A 20,230-nucleotide genomic window follows, 5' to 3' on the forward strand; every position below is an offset into this window, starting at 1 on the left:
AATTTCAATATGGCGCCACTTCCTGGCACTCTCCACTTCTCCCACCTTAGCAGTGGTCAAGATGCTCCAGGCTGGGACTAGACCGGTGGCCCAGTGGTTAAGTTCCTGTGCTCCGTGTCAGCAGCCCAGGGTTTTGCCGGTTCAGATCCTGGGCACAGATCTAGCCCCACTCATCAGGCCATGCTGAAGCTGCGTCCCACATAGCACAACTAGAGGGACTCACAACTAGAATATACAACTATGTACTGGCGAGCTCTGGGGAGAAGAAGAAGAAGAAGAAAAAGATTGGCAACAGATGTTAGCTCACGGGCCAATCTTTAACAAAAATGTGCTCTGGCTGGGGAGGAAGTAAACCCTACATCCGTTACCTGCATCAAGGGCGCAACACCTCCTTACCAACCGTGGCAAAAAGGCAGCCACTCCCATATGAAAGAAGGCTGGTGACATGATGCTCCCCTGGTGCCGTGATGGGACCAGGTGCTGACCCACAGAGCTGCAAGGGTGCATACAACGTTCACGCTTTCTGCAGAGCTCATTTCACCTGCACGAGGAAAAACAACAGCTTTATTCAAAAGCTTTCCCTCTAACTCTTTTTGGAGTTTTCCTATCTGTAAATTAGAACCATAGGCTCTCCCCAGTATAGATCAAGATGCATTTTTATAAATGTCCCTAAGAACACAAAATTATTTGGATATTTTCTATGTTAAATAGAAACAATGAAAATAAATTTCCGATGAAGGACATTCACTCGGTTTTACTTAGAATTTATGAAGCTCTTGGAAGATGAAATGAACCCTATTTATGTGGGAGCTAATAATAGTCTTGGTGAAGTGGGTGAATAATGATGAAATAGGTGGAAAAAGGATCAGATTGATCCATAGACCAGGAAACCCCCATTATGCTCATAATCACCTAAGCAGAACTTCACCAACTTTTCAGCAGTAGGACGCTCCTTCTGATGGGAGCAGTAACACCAGGCACAGAGGGTACTCTTGTTCCTTCTGTGATGATGAGCAACATGAGGACCTGCTCCTGCTGTGTCCCCACTGTTTCCTCCAGCCCCTGCACGCCTCCAGCCCACATTCAAGTCGACAGGACTTGGCTCCACCTCACGGATGGGATTTCCAGGCTGAGGCCGTTTGGTGGGTGCCCAGAGCCTTGTGGGAGTCCGGCTGGAGGTGGATAGATGCCAAGGAGGGCTGGTTGGGTCTGCCAGCCCGAGAGCCCAGGTTCTAATGTCTGTTTTGTTTGGAGCTTTCCAACCTGTTAGAGGTGAAGGCTCAACCGTCATACATCAGGTAAAGGAGACAAGTGGTTCTGTAAAGAGGGGTGAAGGGCTCCCACACATGGGATGGAAACCCAGGAACAGAAGCACCAGCACCCCGAGTCTTGGAGGCAGGGAACTGGGAACATGGTGAGAAGGGGGGCTGCTCCTCAAATCGGCTGCAGGGTCTCCCTTCCAATGGTGTCTCCATTTTCCCGCTCCATCCTCTACTTGCCCATACCAGCACCGGGAGCCCCACCCCACATGAGGTCACGACTGCATCATCCACCACCAACTGACAGCTCTCCTGTGTTTCTGGGGTTAGAAGTTCTTGAGAGAATCTGGTTGGTCCAGTGAGCGTTTGCGGTCCAGTGACCAGCTGGCTGGTGGGCATCTTGGATCAAAGGAGTTCAGCTGACCTCATCAGAGTTAGTGGCGGGAGCAGCATCAAATGCTATTGAATGTGGCTGTGAAAGGCGAAAGAGATTCTGGGGAAATGTATGAGACAAATATTAAAATGAGACAAAATGAGATGCATTGACAAGATACTATAATTGCTACCCTTGTTTAGAGTAGAGGAGGAATTTTGAGTGCATCAAATTATTGTGTAATAGAGTTCTATTCGAACGTGGCCAAGCTGTGCAGAAACTTAGTGATCTGAGCCAAACCGTCATTGATCTCAGGGAACCTGGACCACAGAGAGGACTAGTCTAAGGAGCCATGTCAGAGCTGGGAAGGAGGGTCACCACAATCCCAGCAGACAGCCCAGGGCCGCACTCTGCTGTCCAAGGCCGGTGTGCGAGAAGGGACACGGTGTCAACATTCTGGTTGGTTGTACTTTGAGGATTTCTTCCATGAAAATCATATTTTGGTTTTTTAAAAAATCACCAACTTTGAACATTAAAATGTACCCATATGGAATTGTGATGGCCATTTTATGTGTCAACTTGATTGGGCCAAGAGACACTCAGATGGCTGGTGAAACATCTGGGTGTGCCAGTGAGGGTGTTTCCAGAAGAGGTTGGCGTTTGGATCGGTGGACTGACTAAGATGGTCCTCATCGGTGCGGGCGTCATCCTGTCCCTGGAGGGCCTGCATAGAACAAAAAGGCACAGGAAGGGCGAATTCCCCCTCTCTCCTCTTGAGCTGGCATGTCCATCGTCTCCTGCCCTCCGACGTCAGAGCTCCCGATACTCAGGTTTTCAGACGCAGACCAGGACTTGCACCATTGCCCCCGCCTCCCCCTCCATTCTCACGCTGTTGGACTCCGACTGATGACACCACTCACTTTCCTGGGGCTCCAGCTGTGCAGACCACAGATTATGGGACTTGCCTTCGGTAACCACATGAGCCAATTCCTATAATAACCCTCCCCTTACAGATATCTGTATCTATCCTAAGGGTTCTGTTTTTCGGGAAAATGTTGATTAATATAGGAATATAAAAAGAGCTCCGTGTTACCCATAAAATATAAACCTATAGAACATAAACATATAAATAAGCATGTGTTAGGGCGTTCAGAGCACATGGGGAACAGATATGTTATAATTAAATGGTTATATAAAACTTTACAAAATGTAATTAGCTCATATGGCTTCTGTTCTTCTTTTAATCTCTGAGTCTATAACAAAAACGGTTATTCTTCCCGGCAGAAAGGCAGTTTTAGAGCGCAGAGAGGGGGTTTGGAATCTTGGCTTTGCTGGTGGGTAATTATGGGACTTGAATATGTTGCCTTATTTCTTGACACCTAGTCTGTAAGGGGGGTTGATACCAGCAACCTCCGATAGGACTGTGGGGTGCCGCCGAGGTGTCAACGCCCTCACTCGTGTAGAGCAGAGCTTGCTGCACTGTGATTGCTCCCTGTTATTATTTAGTATTTTTAAAAGTGTGGTCTGAAGATGACATGATTTCTCTGCTTTTTGGGATACACTTACTTCCAATTTGAGGGACTGTCATTTGCACACGTTCTGTAATTTTACGCACAAACTTGCACAAAATGACATCATCGAAACAAAGATCAGGTGCATTGAGGCCAGAAATAGTCTAACTTTTCATTCCACCTGACTGTATTTGTGTCATTATTCCGTCTGCGCTTATATTCAAGTCCTTTTTATTTTTCCATTTTGGTTTTTCTCACCAGGTTTAGGTGAGCTGTGTGGGGCTTTATCCAGGTTGAAGAGGCTGTTTCACTGCCCACACCCTCCCTTGCACACTGTCGAGGGGAAGAGGGCAGAGTTCCAGAAGCAGGGGCTGCGCACACATTCACACCTCCTGTGAAGGGAGAGCTCTGGGGCAGCTGGAGGCAGGGAACCATAGCTGGTGTCTTATTTTCTGAGCACTTAGCCCTGTTATGAGCTTATACCCTTATAAACTGAAAATTCTCCATAGCAACAGGTCATTTATTTTACCTAAAGAGAGCTTACATCATAATTGATGCTCTGCATTATTAGTCAGAAAGAACATCATCTCCCTCCGGGTGTCACAGAGATGACCCCGCCCGTAACCGTCTCTGACCCAGCTCCTGAGTGACGGGGCTGTGAGTGTGAGCAGGACTCTCTGCTCCCCTCCTTCCACACCCCACCGTCAGCCCATGGACTCCCGGAGCATCAGCTCTTCATCCCGGTGGCTCTCCTGGCTGGGTGGAGTTCACGGAGCACGGTCCAGACAGGGCAGGGAACATTTTTCTGAAGAAGAGCCCAGGGCACCGTGCTATCACTGCTGACCAGGCAGCTTGCAGAGGAACAAAGGAAAGCACGTCGCGGTGGAGGAGTCAGGAGCGTGTAGAAGGGAGCCGGCTGGAAAATGTGACACCGGCTCTGACTGATGAACCACGCCCAGCTTGAGCTGCCATGTTCTTTGACAAATCTATTCCAGAAAAATAACACTTGTGGGTGACAAAAAATACAAATGATTGTAGTGTATTTTATTGGCAGTGTTTGCGTATTTTTGACAATGCCTAAACCTTTCATAATAGTCATTAGGAAATAATCAAATTGACTGGCAGTATATATCCCCTCCAAGAAGGAACTTAAAGAAACCAGAAATCATAGAAATGCCTTGTGGGGTTTGTTTTGGCCCACAGGGACGGCTGTTACCTACATGTTCCATTTTCTGACAGGTCAGTATACGCTTCAAGAACGCCTAGATACCTCTTTAAAACTGAATTGATCAAATGAAGAATAAAAAATGTAATGTTTGGGGTTGTTTTTACCGAAACCAAGAAATCAGGTCCAGTTCAGGGGACCTGGGTCGTTAGTGATCGCAAGACCTGGTGGGGTTATGGGTTGTTCTATGTGTCTAACCAGGGCGTGTCCTCAGCATCTAAACCAGAAGCCAATGGTGGGGGGGCGGGGGGGTTGGATTCCCGCACGTGTTATTATCTTTCATCCTGAGCTGCGTTGCACACCGACTAGAGTGGACACATGGTAGTTGAACCCAAATCCCTTCAGGAAGCCCATCGCCCCCTCTTCCCTGTGGCCATTGGTGTGGTGCAGCCCCCAGGACACTGATGCCCTGACTGGTCAGTGCTCAGTCTCCATTATCATTAAGTACGTGAACATCACTCCTGCATCACTCGATGGCCACAATAATGGCCATGTGACCATGCTGGGCCATCATGGTACCTCCCCCAACCATGCTGATTGCCCCAACAAGTGGATCTGTGATCCTGGTGGGACTCAGGGTGTCTCAGACAGGCATTTTCTAGATGAAAATGGGGATCTTCTTTCCCTGGGGTTCCTAACCTGGAATTGTGTAAATCAGGATCATCCAGCGATGTGGAAGGAAACCGAAGAATGAAGCCAGGAAGAAAAAGATCATATGAGAGTCAAATGGGGAGTGGAGGGGGAAAGAAGAGAGAGAGAGAGCCTGACTCAGCAGCCAAAGCCCTGGTTCAAGATGCTAATGTCTGTGCTCCTTCCTTTGATTCTGTGACTAAGCCATCACCCTTGTCAGCTATGTGAGCCAATAGCATCCCTTGGTACAAGGCTTCTTTGAGATGACTTCCTGCCACTTTCAACTGACAGAGTCTTAACCTGCAGACTGCTCTTGGCTTCTTCTGCAGCCGTGCTTCTGTGTATCCATAAAGCTGTCTGACGCTGCCCATGAGAAGTAGGGTGAGGAAGTGCAGGACCTGGATGGCCAACTCCAGGGGATCCTTGGGTGTGAACGGAGCAGGCCAGAGAGACCTGAAACTACAGACTGAGGAAGATCGAAAAAGGAGCAGCTGAATTCGTTCTTCAGGTCTGAGGGATGATAAACAGGAAGCAAGTCAAATGTTTGGAAGATGCTTGAATTAACAGTATGAGAGAGGAAAGGACAGTGCCCAAAATAATTGTTCCAAAGAAAACTGAAGCTCATTTTCCTTAGTCACTGGTTGTGTAGAGATGAGTCAGCCTGGCTTGGAAGCACACAGTTGGGCGGATGCATTAGTCAGAGTCCTCTAGAGGAAGAGAAACAATAGGATAGACAGAGAGAGAGTTATTGTAAGGAATTGGCTCATGTGATTATGGAGGCTGGGAAGTCCAATATCTGGTTTGGGCGAGCAGGCTGGAGACCCAGGAGAGCCGATGGGACAGTTCCAGTCTGACGATGATCTCCTGGAGAATTCCCTCTCGCTCAGGTAGGCTGGTCGTTTTGTTCTATTCAGACCTTCAACCAGTTGGATGAGGCCCACCCACGTTATGGAAGGCAACTTCTTCCTCAAAGTCTACCAATTTAGATGTTAACCTCATCCAAAAACACCCTCAAGTTGACACGTAAAATTAACCATCACAGTCCACCCCTTGTCAACCTGGCACCCGTGTGTATTTCCTTAAACCATACTTAACCTCCAAATAAAGACACTAGCAAGGTTATAATCCTGCCTAACCTGACACAACTGTCTTGGTACAACCACTAACACACTCAGCCTTCCCCAGCAGAGGATGCAAAGTTGTTGGTTAACGTTACTCTTCTCTTGGTATCACGTAAATACCATGACGTAGAGTTAATACAGTGTATGTTACAAGATAAGGAATAAAGAGAGAAGAAAACAAAGATCTTTCACAGATGGATAGATTTATTTATCATCTATAAAGTGTAGATTTATTTTACAGATAGATTATATGTACATACACAAATATATAAACATATTTGTAAGAAAATAAGGAGGATGGCAATTACAGTCCTCGTCTCCATAACTGGTCACTTGGTCATAGCTGGTATTTATAATGAGCTTCTTCCTCTACTCATTCTGCATTTGTTTGCTCTCAGCAAGCACGTCAGCAGGTTGTGATTCTTTACCTGGTTCATTCCTGAGGAATCTGGGCCCTTACTAGTCCTGCCTGGATTGGGTTGTTGTTTTCCATTGATTTTAAGGTGTGTTTAAGACATGGTAGTACCAAGAGATGCCCTGAGGGACCTCTGTACTCCAGACTTGCTCTTCCTGTCCTCTCCTGGGGAGCAGCAGTCCCATTTCCCCTTGGTGGTCAGGATCACTCACTCCAGCCAGCACAAGAACTCCCTCATGCCTGTTGATTTAGAGGCAGGAGGAGCCCAAGGTGGCTGGGCAGCAGCCTTAACTTCCAGTTCAATGGAACCATTGTGTGTCTCCTGGTGGACGCATGTCTTCCTCTGGAACTAAGACCTCTAGGCCAGCAGAGCAAAAGGTCATGGGAGCAGGAAACAGAAATTTTGCTAGGGGTCAGTAAGGGTGACAATGAGTGGTGTCGCTCCCATTTCCAGACCTTGGTTAACTATCACAGTGGGCGAACCCCACCTCCCTCTAGCAGGCTCTAAAAACAAGGGCGTAGCATCCAGATGAGAGGTCGTTCTGCATTCCCCTCCCTTCTGGGGGCAAACGTAGGTGATGTCACAGAAGGCTGGAGAAATTAACTTTGAGCTTTTGCCAAGAAGGAGAGATTTCACTTTTCTAAATATAGTTCTAGTTATTTTATTAACTGAGACCATAAATCTCTACCTAAACACTTCACTGGATTGGAAGACATAACTAGTCCTATTATTTTAGTTTGCAGATAGGGAAGCTGGAGACAACTCTTGTTCAGAATCCCGTTGCGTTATTATTGGTACCAGGATGTGAACTCAGTCTTTCTCACTCCTAGTCAAGTGTTCATTGCGCTGCCCCAGAGTGGAAGCTGTTAAATCGTCTTCATCATGCTTAACATTTCCTATTTATTAACAAAATTGAAGAGTCCGTAAAAAAGCCAGATGTGGCTTTGCTTCCCCACTGGTGTTTGTCGAGGAAACATATCAAAGCCATTGTCAGGATGTAACGGCAGTTCTGAGACATCGGAGCTCTGAACCAAGCCTGACCTTCATTGTCTTGGCCTCTAGTGACTTTCGTGACCTTGAAGAAAGAGAGGTAAGACACAGCTCTTCTTCATGTTTAAGAATTTGTGCTTCCTGAGCTGACGCTGGGAACTGGTAATCAAGTTGCACGTGGGAATAGAAAACGGAAATCAGGAGGACCTGGATTGCAAATGGGCAGCCGGCAGTGTGACACCACCACTCCTGTCTCCTTCCACGATCTGCATCTGCTAAAGGACGTGCCCCAGGAGCCTGGAGCCTACTTGTTCTCTTTGATTGTGACTCAGTGTGTCACTCAGATTGCGGGTGTGAGAGGAGAGTAAGCGTCCACATTATTGTTGCAAAGACGACTAGAACTCCTTGGGCAGCCTACGGACCGCGTGCTACCTAAGGGAACGTGTGTGGTGTCCCACTGGAAACCGGTATCATGGCACCATCCCATGGGGTATGCAAGAGTCTCTGAGGAAATCAAGACCCGGAGAGTTTAGGATTGTCCAACATGTCCCCACGAGCATTCAAATCCAGTTCTTTCAAACCTCAAAACCCAAGGTTTTCATAATCACTACCTCATACAGCATCGCTCCTGGTACAAGCCTCCAAGGTCTGAGCCAGGGATGATAGCAGAGATGTATTCTGTGGTTCCCTTGTACAATTTCAGGCTTTCCATGGAAAAAAAAAAAAGTTCTAGGTCCTACGGGAAACAATTTTCACTTTCAGATGCCAACTCTCCACCTTTAGGGTCCTGTAAGAGCACAGAGGTTCCACTAGGACCTGAGAGCTGGATCTCAGGCCCACCCCAGACCTGCAGAATCTGAATCTGCCTTTGGACCAGAGGCCACAAGATTCTCATGAATCTTAAAGTTTGGGAAGTGTCCCCTTCGGTCATGAAGAGTGAAACCTTGGCGGCATTCCCACTCTTTTCAAGGATTGCCCTGAAGTGGTTGACCCAAAGGCAACGGAACTGAGCACTCGCTGTCTACTTTAACTCACTCTCTCAATTCTGTCAACCAAAAACAAAGAGGCAGGTCAGAGAACTCAGGTCACGCTTTGTTGCAAAAAGGATTAAAGCTATTGCAGTTCAATCTAGTTTTGAATGTTTGGTATGAGATGGAAAAATTAAATAGTTATAGCTATAAAATGTTAAGTTCATCAGTAGAAATGATGAAAGAAGGTGCGTGATAAAGAAGAGTGCTGCTTTCTTACATAAAGACCAGATTTTGCTGTATATTTTGACTCTTTTTTTTTTAAATTGAGTGAACATTTTCTTGCTTTAATTTTTTTTATCATTACAAAGTAATATATAAACATTGCGGAAAATCTAGAAAATATAGTTAAGCAGAGAAGAAAGAGAAGAAGGGGAGGGGAGGGCAGAGGAGAGGTGGGGAGGGGAGGGGAGGGAAAATGTCTGTATTATCATCATCCAGACATAACACACAGCTGAGATTTTCGTGTAGCTAATACTCAAATAGTGAAACATGTATATTTACAAATGAGGCATTGGACAATAAAACTTTTTTTTTTTTAAAGATTTTATTTTTTCCTTTTTCTCCCCAAAGCCCCCCGGTACATAGTTGTATATTCTTCGTTGTGGGTCCTTCTAGTTGTGGCATGTGGGACGCTGCCTCAGCGTGGTCTGATGAGCAGTGCCATGTCCGCGCCCAGGATTCGAACTAACGAAACACTGGGCCGCCTGCAGCGGAGCGCGTGAACTTAACCACTCGGCCACGGGGCCAGCCCCTGGACAATAAAACTTTTAAATTAAGTTCTTCACTTAACAAATACATGAAGAACTTCTTCCCATAGGCAATAGAATTTAGATCGGATCATTTAAAAATAGAGCTATGGGCATGCTGGAAATAAAGCTATAACAATTTTTAAGGTAATAAGAAGGGACAAATTCAGGTCAGGAAAGATAAAGAATTTTTTTTGCCTACTTCTCAAACTACGCTGCCAGTCTGGGAACCCACATTCAGAAGTATTTATTGGTAGCAATTAAAGTCCTTTATGAAGGTTTAGAGCAATCAGGTGTCCTGGAAACCTGAAAGAGACAGACATTTCTTTCAACAAAACACCTTTCAAAGGGCAGGCACAGCCCCCAGCTTCCTCTTTGGGGATGAATTTATCGACTGCTCAGGTCACGGATTCCTGAACCCGATCCCGTGTCCTGGCAGGAGCTGGCGGTCTGAGTTCAGAGGTCCAGGCGGAGGCTGACCTGTGCAGATGGACGCCAGGGGGAGGACCTGGCTTGCTTAGCTCTGGATGCTCGCCCACAGGATGCAGAGTAGAAAGGGGGGATGGTCAGTTTCTGCTGCGTCTGGGATTTCCAGGCTGCCTCCTGCAATCCTTGTCATTTCTCTGCACAGGACAAGTGGGTTGATGATTTTACTGCTCCTTCCTCTCAAACTTTGAAAACCCCCAAAGGTCTATGCGTCATCATGTTCTGGCCATAAAACCTAGAGGTGTTCCTTTCCAGACTCCTCTATCTTTTGTCTCTAAAGTCAAGTCAGTGTTCTCAGACACCGCAGAGGATGACCTCCTCCGTGTAAGGGTCCGGCTGCAGCAGGCTGGTCTTTATCACCCTCCCCACTGGCTGGGGGGCTAGAAGGTACTCAAAGTGTTTGCTGAAGGAAGCTAAAACCCATTAAAGTTTTCCAAGACAGCCAACTCCATTTCTCCCTCAGCCTCCAAGACTCTGAGCCAACCCTGAGTCCTCCCTTATCTCTATCCCTGCATGTGCCTCCTCTGTCAGCTTTGTGCTCAGCCTGGGAAAGTTCCTGAGCTGTACAGAGCATGTCACAGTCCTATTAGGTAGGTAGGGTGGGTCCTGGGAGGAAAATAAGCCCTGATTCCCTGATCTGGTAATAGAGCAGGGCTTCCTCCAAGCCTTCCCATTGCAGGAGCCTGGCTGGCCTTGCTCCTGGGGTTGGCGTTCTCTGGACCAGCGCCCTTGAGCGATGGGACACAAGATAGTTTTCTCCTCTTCCCAAAGTAGCTCCCCCTTCCGTGAGCTTTACAAACAGGACTGCCTGATAAAGATGCTGGTCATTATGCTATTTCAACACCAACACTCCATGATTTTTATCTGAGTCATCCTCCTAACCCCTACGTTGGAGAACACAATAGTCGTTGTTTCTGGATTCCTCTTCCATCCACAAGATATATGCCTTATTGCAGATACATCTTTGCACCTGTTTGGCATTGAATTCATTTAGTTACTCATTGAAGTCAGTTACCACCTGCCAAGCACAATTTGTGCACCAGCCCAACACACAAGACACGGCCAAACCTCCCACTCCGAGTGGCTCATGTTCGGGTGGGGAATACGTGACAGGAGACCGCCTTACCTGCAGAGCTAAGGTGGCCCCAGGGATGCTGATGGTTGCAGGACTTCACAACTGTCGGGCAGCACCAGCTTCCCCTGGAGAATACAAACTGCCTGTGGGTGGGAACCACATCCTCAGCAACAAACCTGCCCTGCCCAGCGCACACCTGGCCGGAGCAGATGCAGTCAGTGTTTATGGAGCAAGTGAATTAATAAAACAATAAGGTTATGTACAAATGTTTGTGGCAATTGAATACGTAATTAGACTGATAGCTTTAGACCCTGAGTGGTCATGGACCAGCTTCCTTCTAGGAAGCAATATCCAGGCATTCTTTTCTTTATAAAAATTTAGCCAAAGGAGAAAAATAATTTTAAAATCCTCCTCCAATGAGTCAATAGTCATCCCCCCAAAAATCACCACAGAGCGTCGGGCAGAGCTGCCTCTTATCAAAGCAGCTGTTTCGAAATCAATACGCTTTGAAGGGAAGAGGGCCATGGTTCCTCACATCTGATTAGGAGACAATGTCAACAAGTCAGGAGAACAATAAAAAAAGTGCCATAGTTGCCCACAGACAGACACCAGGTGGCAGGTTCAATGGCCCTGGGGCCCACCGAGCGTCAGCAAACACAGCCAGTCTGGTCACAGTCGGTCTCAAGGACCCACTTAGCTATGGGCTGGCCTGACTTCTAAGTAGGTTTGTTTGAGTTCTTGAAAAAAAGCTAACGATTATTTCTACCCTCAAACCGTGGTGAGGTTGGCTTATAATAAATAACCACGTGAGGTTTCCAGCCTATACATTGTTACTTAGAGATTTATGACCTCTGCCCTGCACACAGATTTCTGTTCCTATTTGCTACTTTGTTTATTGATTTCCCAAATAGCATAACATGTTTCAAACTTCATATATATATATATATATACATATTTTTTTTTTTTAAGTAATCACTCTGATTTCCCTTTTTTTTTAAGTATGCATTTTGGTGAGGAAGATTGGCCTTGCGCTAATGTCTGTTGCCAATCTTCCTCTTTTTCTTTTTTTTTCCTCCCAAGCCCCAGTACATAGTTGTATATCCTAGTTGTAGGTCATTCTAGTTCTTCTATGTGGGATGCCACCACAGCCTGGCTTGATGCATGGTATGTAGGTCCGCATCCAGCATCCAAACCGGTGAACCCTGGGCCACCGAAGTGGAGTGCACAAACCCAACCGCTTTGCCACCAGGCTGGCCCTGAAACTTCATATTTTTAACACAGAAGATACTCAACAAACTTTGTGATATTTATTTCCATGACTATGGAAATGCTAGACATAGGCCAACATCTGAGGGAACAGGGAGCTATTTTTCAGCCAGTTCACGGGATTTAGGGCTCTGGCATTGCATCCCTTTAGTTCTGGAACAGCACCAAACAAGGACACCCGGAGGGACGTGAGCACATTGACGGGGTCAATCTGAATCACATTTTAAGATGTCAGGCGGGCTCGGCAAAAGCAAGACAGTGCCAGCGATTAATAGCGAGCTCTTTATTAGCCTTAATAATAGTAACAGTTCCAGCTGGTCCTCTGGCATTATGAAACGCATTGTAACTTCTCTTTGAAATGTAATCCCAGCAGGCCGGCAGGAACTCCATCGCTGATGTGGATCACTGAATAAAGCCGGCCCCAGAATTAATTTCCTGACCCTGCCAAGAAGAGCCCCGCTCGAGCTGCTTAACCTCCCTTCCCCAATCCCTCCATTTGTCCCAGGGAGACCAGGATCTCTGCCTTCCTCCGAGAACCATTAAGGTGGATAAAAATAATTGCAGAGCTCAGCACAAATCCCGCATGCTGTGTAAACAGGGCAGGAAATCCCCCATTAAGCAAATGAGACGCTGGGAGCTTTCGTGAGCCAAGGATGCGTGGGAAATGGAGACAGGTTTTCTGGCGGACTGTGGCCCGCCCTTGCAGCAAAGTTGCCATCTGACCCTGTATTAAAAGTTATTCTTTTTTCAATGATTTCTACAGTCTTAATCAATGAAGGAGTAGAAAACTGACACGGTTTGGTATATGTAACTGGAGTTTTGCTTTTCAGACCAGCACCGGTGTTCCACAGATTAATAATTTTCCCAAGGAATCTTTCAAATTCAATAGAATACTTGGCCCCTTATGTGACATTTCCTTCCTACGCATGAATTATAAAATCTTAATATCTATTAACAAAACTTATCACATGGAATGCCTTATTCTGGATACATCCACTCAAAAATATGTTTACAATACCAAGTATTTTCCGTACTCTCTGCTCAGGGCTCAAGATACAATATCAAGCACATTCGACTTACACCTTTTCCACGTATACAGTGACAAGTAAATTCCTACACATTAGCATCCGTTACATTTGCAAACCTCAGTCAGGGAGTGTGAAAGACTCTGATGTTTGTACATGAGAATTATCACCTCCCTAGGAGTAATTTTTTCTTTAATTGGGAAATAACACAGACTTTGGAGACACCCAGTTGTGGATTCAGTCCTGTCACACGGAACTCTCTGAACGTCTGTCTTCTCCTCTGTGAAGGAGGGCTCGTCCTCTGCCCCTCACACATTTGTCTGTGAAGAGTGAATTAGAGGCCGTACTTGAAGTGCTGGTCACAGCAGATAAGAAGTGTTAACTCCGTCACACCATGGCTGCATCTTTGCTTTTATGGCTTACAAATGATAGCGGAAACTTTGACCTACTGCTGGCATTGTGTTCGTTTTCAGCGATCACATTTGTCGTACGAATGAGTGTCATCGAATAAAAGGGTTTGCCCTGTGATTCTGTGCACTGAGGCCTGATGAACAATGTCCTGGGTGCTCACGGTTCCTCGGATTCAGAATAAGCCTGCCTTCTTGAGCCGACTCTGCCCTGGCTGTAGGAAAATCACTGACTGGTCACTCAAGGCTGCACACTGCCTGCGGCTGCGTAAGTGCATATTGGATTACAGCTTTGATAAATCGTTGTTCCTACCTCTCAAATACACAGGATGCTTTAAATAGAAGAATAGTTGGTGGCAAATTACATTCAACCCATGGGAGAGGCAATGAAAATTCAGTTCACTCCCAACGGTGTGTTAACCGTTGCACTGTCTCTGCCACTTGGTGGGGTGGGGTGGGGAGGGCCGGATTCCTGGTGTTTGAGAACTCCTGTAAGTGGCCTTGAACATCCCAGAGAAAGCTGCTCTGTCAAGAAGTTTCTGTTGCAGGTTAGGGTGACAGCCAGCTGCCTCTTGGCTTTAGCGTTTTTATATGAGTTGGATTTCTGTTATCTTTCCCTGAATCACCTGCTTCTGCCCGTGCCCTGCAGCTTTGAGGGGCCCCCCGAGTTTACTCAGCCCCTGGGCCTGGTATTGTTTGAGCTCGGTGTGCGGATGTAACAGGCACGCTTTTGTTTTCAAGCTTGACTGGATTTTTCAAGTCCTGTAAACCATTTTCAATCCGTGAGCTGCTATTTCCCTCCCAGGAACCGCCACACCTCCAGGCATATTTGAGAAGAACACCATCCTAACCAAGGCCAAGGCTCGTGAGAAATTCACCAAACTGTGGAACCGGGCTCAGGATGAGGACCAACAACGGCAAGAACAGGCTTGTGCCCTGTCATTTGGGCCACTGCCCTCTTGGGTGTGGCTTAGAGGGGAGGTGATGGGGACGACTTGCTCATTAAGAAGCACCCCCAAAACACGGGCACTGCCGGGTTTATTCAGGCAGTTTGCCCCATTCCCACAGCTCAGGTATTTTTCCCATGAGGTGAGAGCCCATGGCACCAAGAGCCCACACAGGCCCTGGGAGACTCCAGGGCGTCTGCTTTGGGTGCTTGTCGCTCTGAGCCAGACGTGGGCTTCTCGAGGTTCTTTGCAAAGTGATCAAGGGAAGGAGGGTTTCCCTTGCAGCCGGCCGGCATCTGCACCGGCTTGCTAGAGAGGTGTTTAGAAAGCTATAGCATTTCGACCTCTCCAGTATCAAAAACCCAACCTTGTCCTTTAAGAACAGACGTTTTCTCCAAAATCAGAAATAGAGCAGCAGATGTCTCTCAGTACAGAAAATTCTAGAATTTCTTATGCCCACTCCACCCACTTCTCTGCCCACAGACGTCTTCAAACCTGGAATTAATGAAGTCCTTCTCACAATCTCCTACAGCCAAGGAACGCAAGCTTTTGCCCAAAATCAACCTCCGCAGAGACAGAAACAGAATCACAATAAAGGGACTGTTTGCATTTATGGTGGGAATAGACGACAGGCTGTAAATCACGGTAGAGAGATGTTCACGGGAGTGAGAAAGAGAAAGGACAGAAACAGAAAGAAAGAGAGAGGGAGCAGGTGCCCCCTGCTCACTAGGGAGTGGGTGCCGTGCTCTGGCCGGCAGCCCAGGAAAGGGGTCTTTCTGGACTGGTGCTGGGGGAACCACAGGTGAGGGGTCCACACGATGGACAGGGCACTTCCTCCCTGGACCAGCACGTGGAACTTGACTGGCTGGGCGGGCTCCGCATCTTGACCCAGGAAAAGGCAATTATTCACCCAGGGCATTGTTTCCCTAATCACTGAGTCCAGGGGTTCTCTTTGTAAGAGCTTAGGGCACCACGACCTTGACGTTCCTCTTTACTTGTCTTGGAGCCAACACCACTCTGGGCATCGTTTCCACCAGCGAGGATTCAGGGGGCTCCAGGAGACTCTGGGGTGAGAAGATGAGGGACTCTAGTTAAACAAAATGATGACCAGGAAGGCAAAGACAGACCTGCCAGGACAGGAGGTGGGGGAAGGGAAGTCTACCCCAAGAACGTGAATTCTCAGAACACCAGGTGGCAACTTGAGATTTTTTTTAGCGTCCATGAAATTTTACCATAAGGCCAGGATTCTCGAGGGGAAGGATTTTGGACCTCCTTGTTGAATAAACGTGGAATCAGAGAAACGTGGAATCAAAGAGGCCTTAGGACCCCGAGGGTGTGGTGCTGTTGTCTGTTGGTCTTCGTCTCAGAGGTCCCTCCAAGAATGGCCTCTAAATACACAACCCTAGCTGTGGGGGGGCGGAGAGCGGGGGATTAGGGGAACCAGGCCTCCACCAGAATGGCCCCACTTTTAGTGCATTTTGTGCATCAAGATTCCACAGAAGGTCCCATTGGCAGAAGCCCACCCTTCCAGTCCCATCAATGGCTGGAGAACCAGGGGTCTGGGGCAAAAGGGACTTGGGGACATTCCAGAACCAGCCCTCACTGAGGGTCCCTGAGCTGAGCGCTGAACTGTGGGGTCCCCCCACCCCAGCCTCTTCTGACTGCCCCCCTCATGGGCAAGGGACAGGCCACTGGGCACCATGCCCCCCTCCAGATAAAGCCCCAGCCCATAGGAACTGGGAATTCCTGCCCAAGTGACCCTGGCCACCAGGGTTTGTTCAGGCCAGCCTGTCAGACTGCCAAGGCCCACCGCACTGCTGGTGCACGCACCCCAAGTCAACAGGGGGGCCTAGGGAGTTACGTTTGAGGGGTGCTGGGAAGGGAGAGCTGGGTTTCAACATCCATGCACGGAAGACTCCAGCAACAGACATGGGAGGGATGGGAGACTGAATATGCAAATGCCATGGCTGGACCATCTATGAGAACAGAGCCCTGATCCATGCAGCCTGCAGCAGCCCGTCCAGGGGGCAAATGACCCCTCTAGCAATCAGTGCCAAGCAGACCTGATCAACAACTGATGGCTGCCATAATTTCTGACCCCATTTCCAACTCAGGACCAACCAGAGAAAGCCAAATATGCTCCCCTCACCAACCACATCGGAGCCCCACTTCCAGTAACCAGGCTGCAGCTCCCCCAGGCCCACAGGCTCCTTCGGGGTGCTCCTGAGCCCCACTTCCCACTAGGAAGTTTCCCCACTCCCCTGCCTGCCCTGAGTCTCTGCCAAATGACCCCTGTGCTCCAGCAGCTCTGAAATGTCCCAGGTTTTCATTTGGGTGGTCTTCCTTCATTTCCCCGGGGGAAAGGGGCAGGCCCCAAGCTGAGGGGCTACCATTTGTAATCTGGGTTTACAGATGTTGGAAACTTTTAGCGATAAAAACCAACACTAGAAAAGAAGAAAGCATCATCAGTTGAAGCAAATATTCTTTTTCACTGGATGATGTTGGCATTCTGATCAAAAATCAATTGGCTGTAGATGGATGAATTTGTTTCTGGACTTTCAATTCTATTCCAGTGGTCTGTCAGTCTAGCCTGATGCTGACGCCACACTGCTTTGGTTTCTCGGCTTTGTAGTAAGTTTGGAAATCAGGAAACGCGAGTCTTCCGACTTCGTCCTTTGTCAAGATTGTTTTTTGGCTATTTGGGGACCCTTGCAATTCCACATGAGTTTGAGGATTGGCGTTTCCATTTCTGCAAGAAAGCTTTTTGGAATTTTGATAGAGATTGTGCCGAATGTGTTGATCACTTTGGGTAATAGAGACATCTTAACAATATTAATTTAGTCTTCCAATCCATGAACACAAATGGTCACACATTGTATGATTCCGTTTGTATGAGATATCCAGAATAGATAGATCCCTAGAGACAGAACACAAATGGGTGGTTGCCAGGGACAAGAGGGTAGGAGAATGGGGGTGGCTGTTGATTGGCACACGGTTTCCTTTGAGATGCTAGAAATGTTCTGGAACCAGATGAAGGTGGTGGTGCAACATTGTGAATGTGCTAAACCCCACTGAGTTGTTTATTTTAAATGGCTAATTTTATGTTATGTGAATTTCACTTTAATAAATTATTTTTTTACGTCTCAATCTCACTACGTATATAACTTTAAATCATGAGTCACACAAGATTTCCATGCTTGGAGAAGCTTCTGTTCCTCAGGCCATGAGAGAGCTCATTCCGGAGTGTGTGCTTGTTGATTGAATGGGATGCTGAATTCCCGGATCGTTCACATTGTAATTCACCTCTTTTCCTCTCAGCGTTGAGCAGGCATAACTCAAACTCAGATATGTTAAACGCATGTAGGGAAGAACCCCGCCATATCATTGGTTTTTGTAGTTGATGTAGTCAGAAATCTTTGAGTTTAAAAATCTCTAAACATTATTTCATCAATATAGGGGTAAGAAATATCCTGTCTATCTTTTACATAGAATTCCACTGCCCGGTGTGAGCAAACCAGATTCAGAAGCACTCGCACCATTCTTCCCAAGGTTTCCAAGCTCTGTGGGAAGTTACACATACGAGCAGTGGGTCTTTTTCTGTTTCACTGTGGACTTGAGAATAGACACGTGTGGAAGAGCGGGAGGAGATAATCATTCTGGGACACAAATCATGCAGGAGTTGTCCACAGTGTTATTAATCTGGACAAAGAAAAACGTTCAATCATCTTGCAGATATCAGGACCCTGGCAGCTTCATCCGTGGGAATCAGCTGGCGAGGGCAGCCAACAGCAGAAGACATGGGACCAGGGAGCGGGCAGAAAAAAGGATGAAAAGACTGAAGACCGCGGGGGAGAAGATCTGGACCAGAGCCGTCCAGTAGAACTTCCTGTGCTGATGGAGATGTTCTCTATCTGCACTGTCTGCTGTGGAAGCTGCAAGCCCCACGAGACCAGTGAGCCCTTGATGCAGCTCGTGTGAGTGAGGAACTGGACTTATAATATTATCTCATTTTAGTTATTTTAAATTTAGGTAGCCCCATGTGGCTGGTGGATCCTGAATTGAAGGGTGCTCAGAATTACAAGGGACAAAGAGTTTATCTGCCCTCCAGGAGGGCATGGACACAGAGGTCCCCACAAGTCTGGAGAAGTGACAGCCCCATCGGGGATGATCGGTAGGGCTGGTGGATTGGGGCGGAGGACGCCCCCTGAATCACTAACTGCCTTTGTGGGATTTCTAGCAGTGAAATGGGCCGCTTTGTCAGGGCTGGCTGCAAGGGCATGCGCGACCGTGCTGGGTTCAAGACTCTGCTCTCGCCGTCTTGAAATTCTCAGCAATTTGTGAAGAACGCTCCCCACATCTTCATTTTGCAGGGACTCTGCGAATTACAGGCCCATCCATATTAAGGAAAGGAGTTTTAAGCATCCTCCATAAGCTGTGTGTGCCTGGCTGCTAACCACTTGGGGCGTGGGCGGCTCCCTGATCTGCTATCTTGGGATGCTGTGGGCGCTGCAAGGTGGATTTGCTCCCAGTTTTATACCCATCTCTGCCAGGGACCAGGCTACGGCCTCCAGAGCAGAGGCAGCTACAGGCAGAAGCCTCTGCAGCATCATTTCTCCTCCTTGTTTTCAGATAATAGGCATTTCTCCATATGTCAGCAAGGACCCCATTTGATCTGGAGACACTCTCAAAGAGCTTTGTGGGATCTTGTGCTGGTTAAATATTATGTCTCAAGGGGCTGGCCCCGTGGCCGAGTGGTTAAGTTCGCGCGCTCCGCTGCAGGCGGCCCAGTGTTTCGTTGGTTCGAATCCTGGGCGCGGACATGGCACTGCTCATCAAACCACGCTGAGGCAGCGTCCCACATGCCACAACTAGAAGAACCCACAACGAAGAATACACAACTGTGTACCGGGGGGCTTTGGGGAGAAAAAGGAAAAAATAAAATCTTTAAAAAAAAAAAAAAAAAAATATTATGTCTCAACTGGCTGGGCCACAGTACCCAGATATTTTGCCAAAAACCACTCCAGATGTTGCTCTGAAGGTATCTTCTAGGTCTGCTGAACATTTAAATCATTGAGCTTTGAGTAAACAGATCACTCTCTGTTGGATAGTGGGCCTCATCCAATCAGTTGAAGGACAACAGAACGAAGGCTGAGGTTTCCCGGAGAAGAACGAATTCTCCCTCCAGACTGTACCTAGAGGCCCTGCCTGACCTTCCAGCCTGCCAGCCTGTCCTGTGGATTTCGGACCTGCCAGCCCCCCAAATCATGAAAGCCAACTCTTTAATTAAAATAAATCTCTTAATACCCATATATACAGATACCCTGTTGATTCTGGCTTTTGGAGAACCCTGACTATCCTTATCTTTAATTGCACTAGCTCCCAACTTTCTGAGTTTTTATCTAAGAAAGACAAGGTTCTGGAGAGTCCGAGGAGGTCGGTTTAAAGCGATGGAATGCCCGAGTACGTCCACTCCTTTGGTGATGCTCCTGTGAAGCGGAGCTCCGCACAGTCATTACTTCCAGCCCGCGAACGGAAATGCTATGGCTTTACAGCTTATCCTAGCTTCAGTATAAGCTTTGCATGGGAAGAGAGGTAAATAACAAGCTAGCCCATTTATAAATACCTTCAGCTTAGAGCTCAGGAAAGCCACTGAAAGAATCAGCAGAAGTAAGATCCAAGTGCCAAAAGGATGCTGTGTGATCTCTCGTCTGGCCATCGCCCT

Source organism: Equus caballus, chromosome 31 (genome assembly GCF_041296265.1).
Source record: "Equus caballus isolate H_3958 breed thoroughbred chromosome 31, TB-T2T, whole genome shotgun sequence".
Classification (NCBI taxonomy): domain Eukaryota; kingdom Metazoa; phylum Chordata; class Mammalia; order Perissodactyla; family Equidae; genus Equus; species Equus caballus.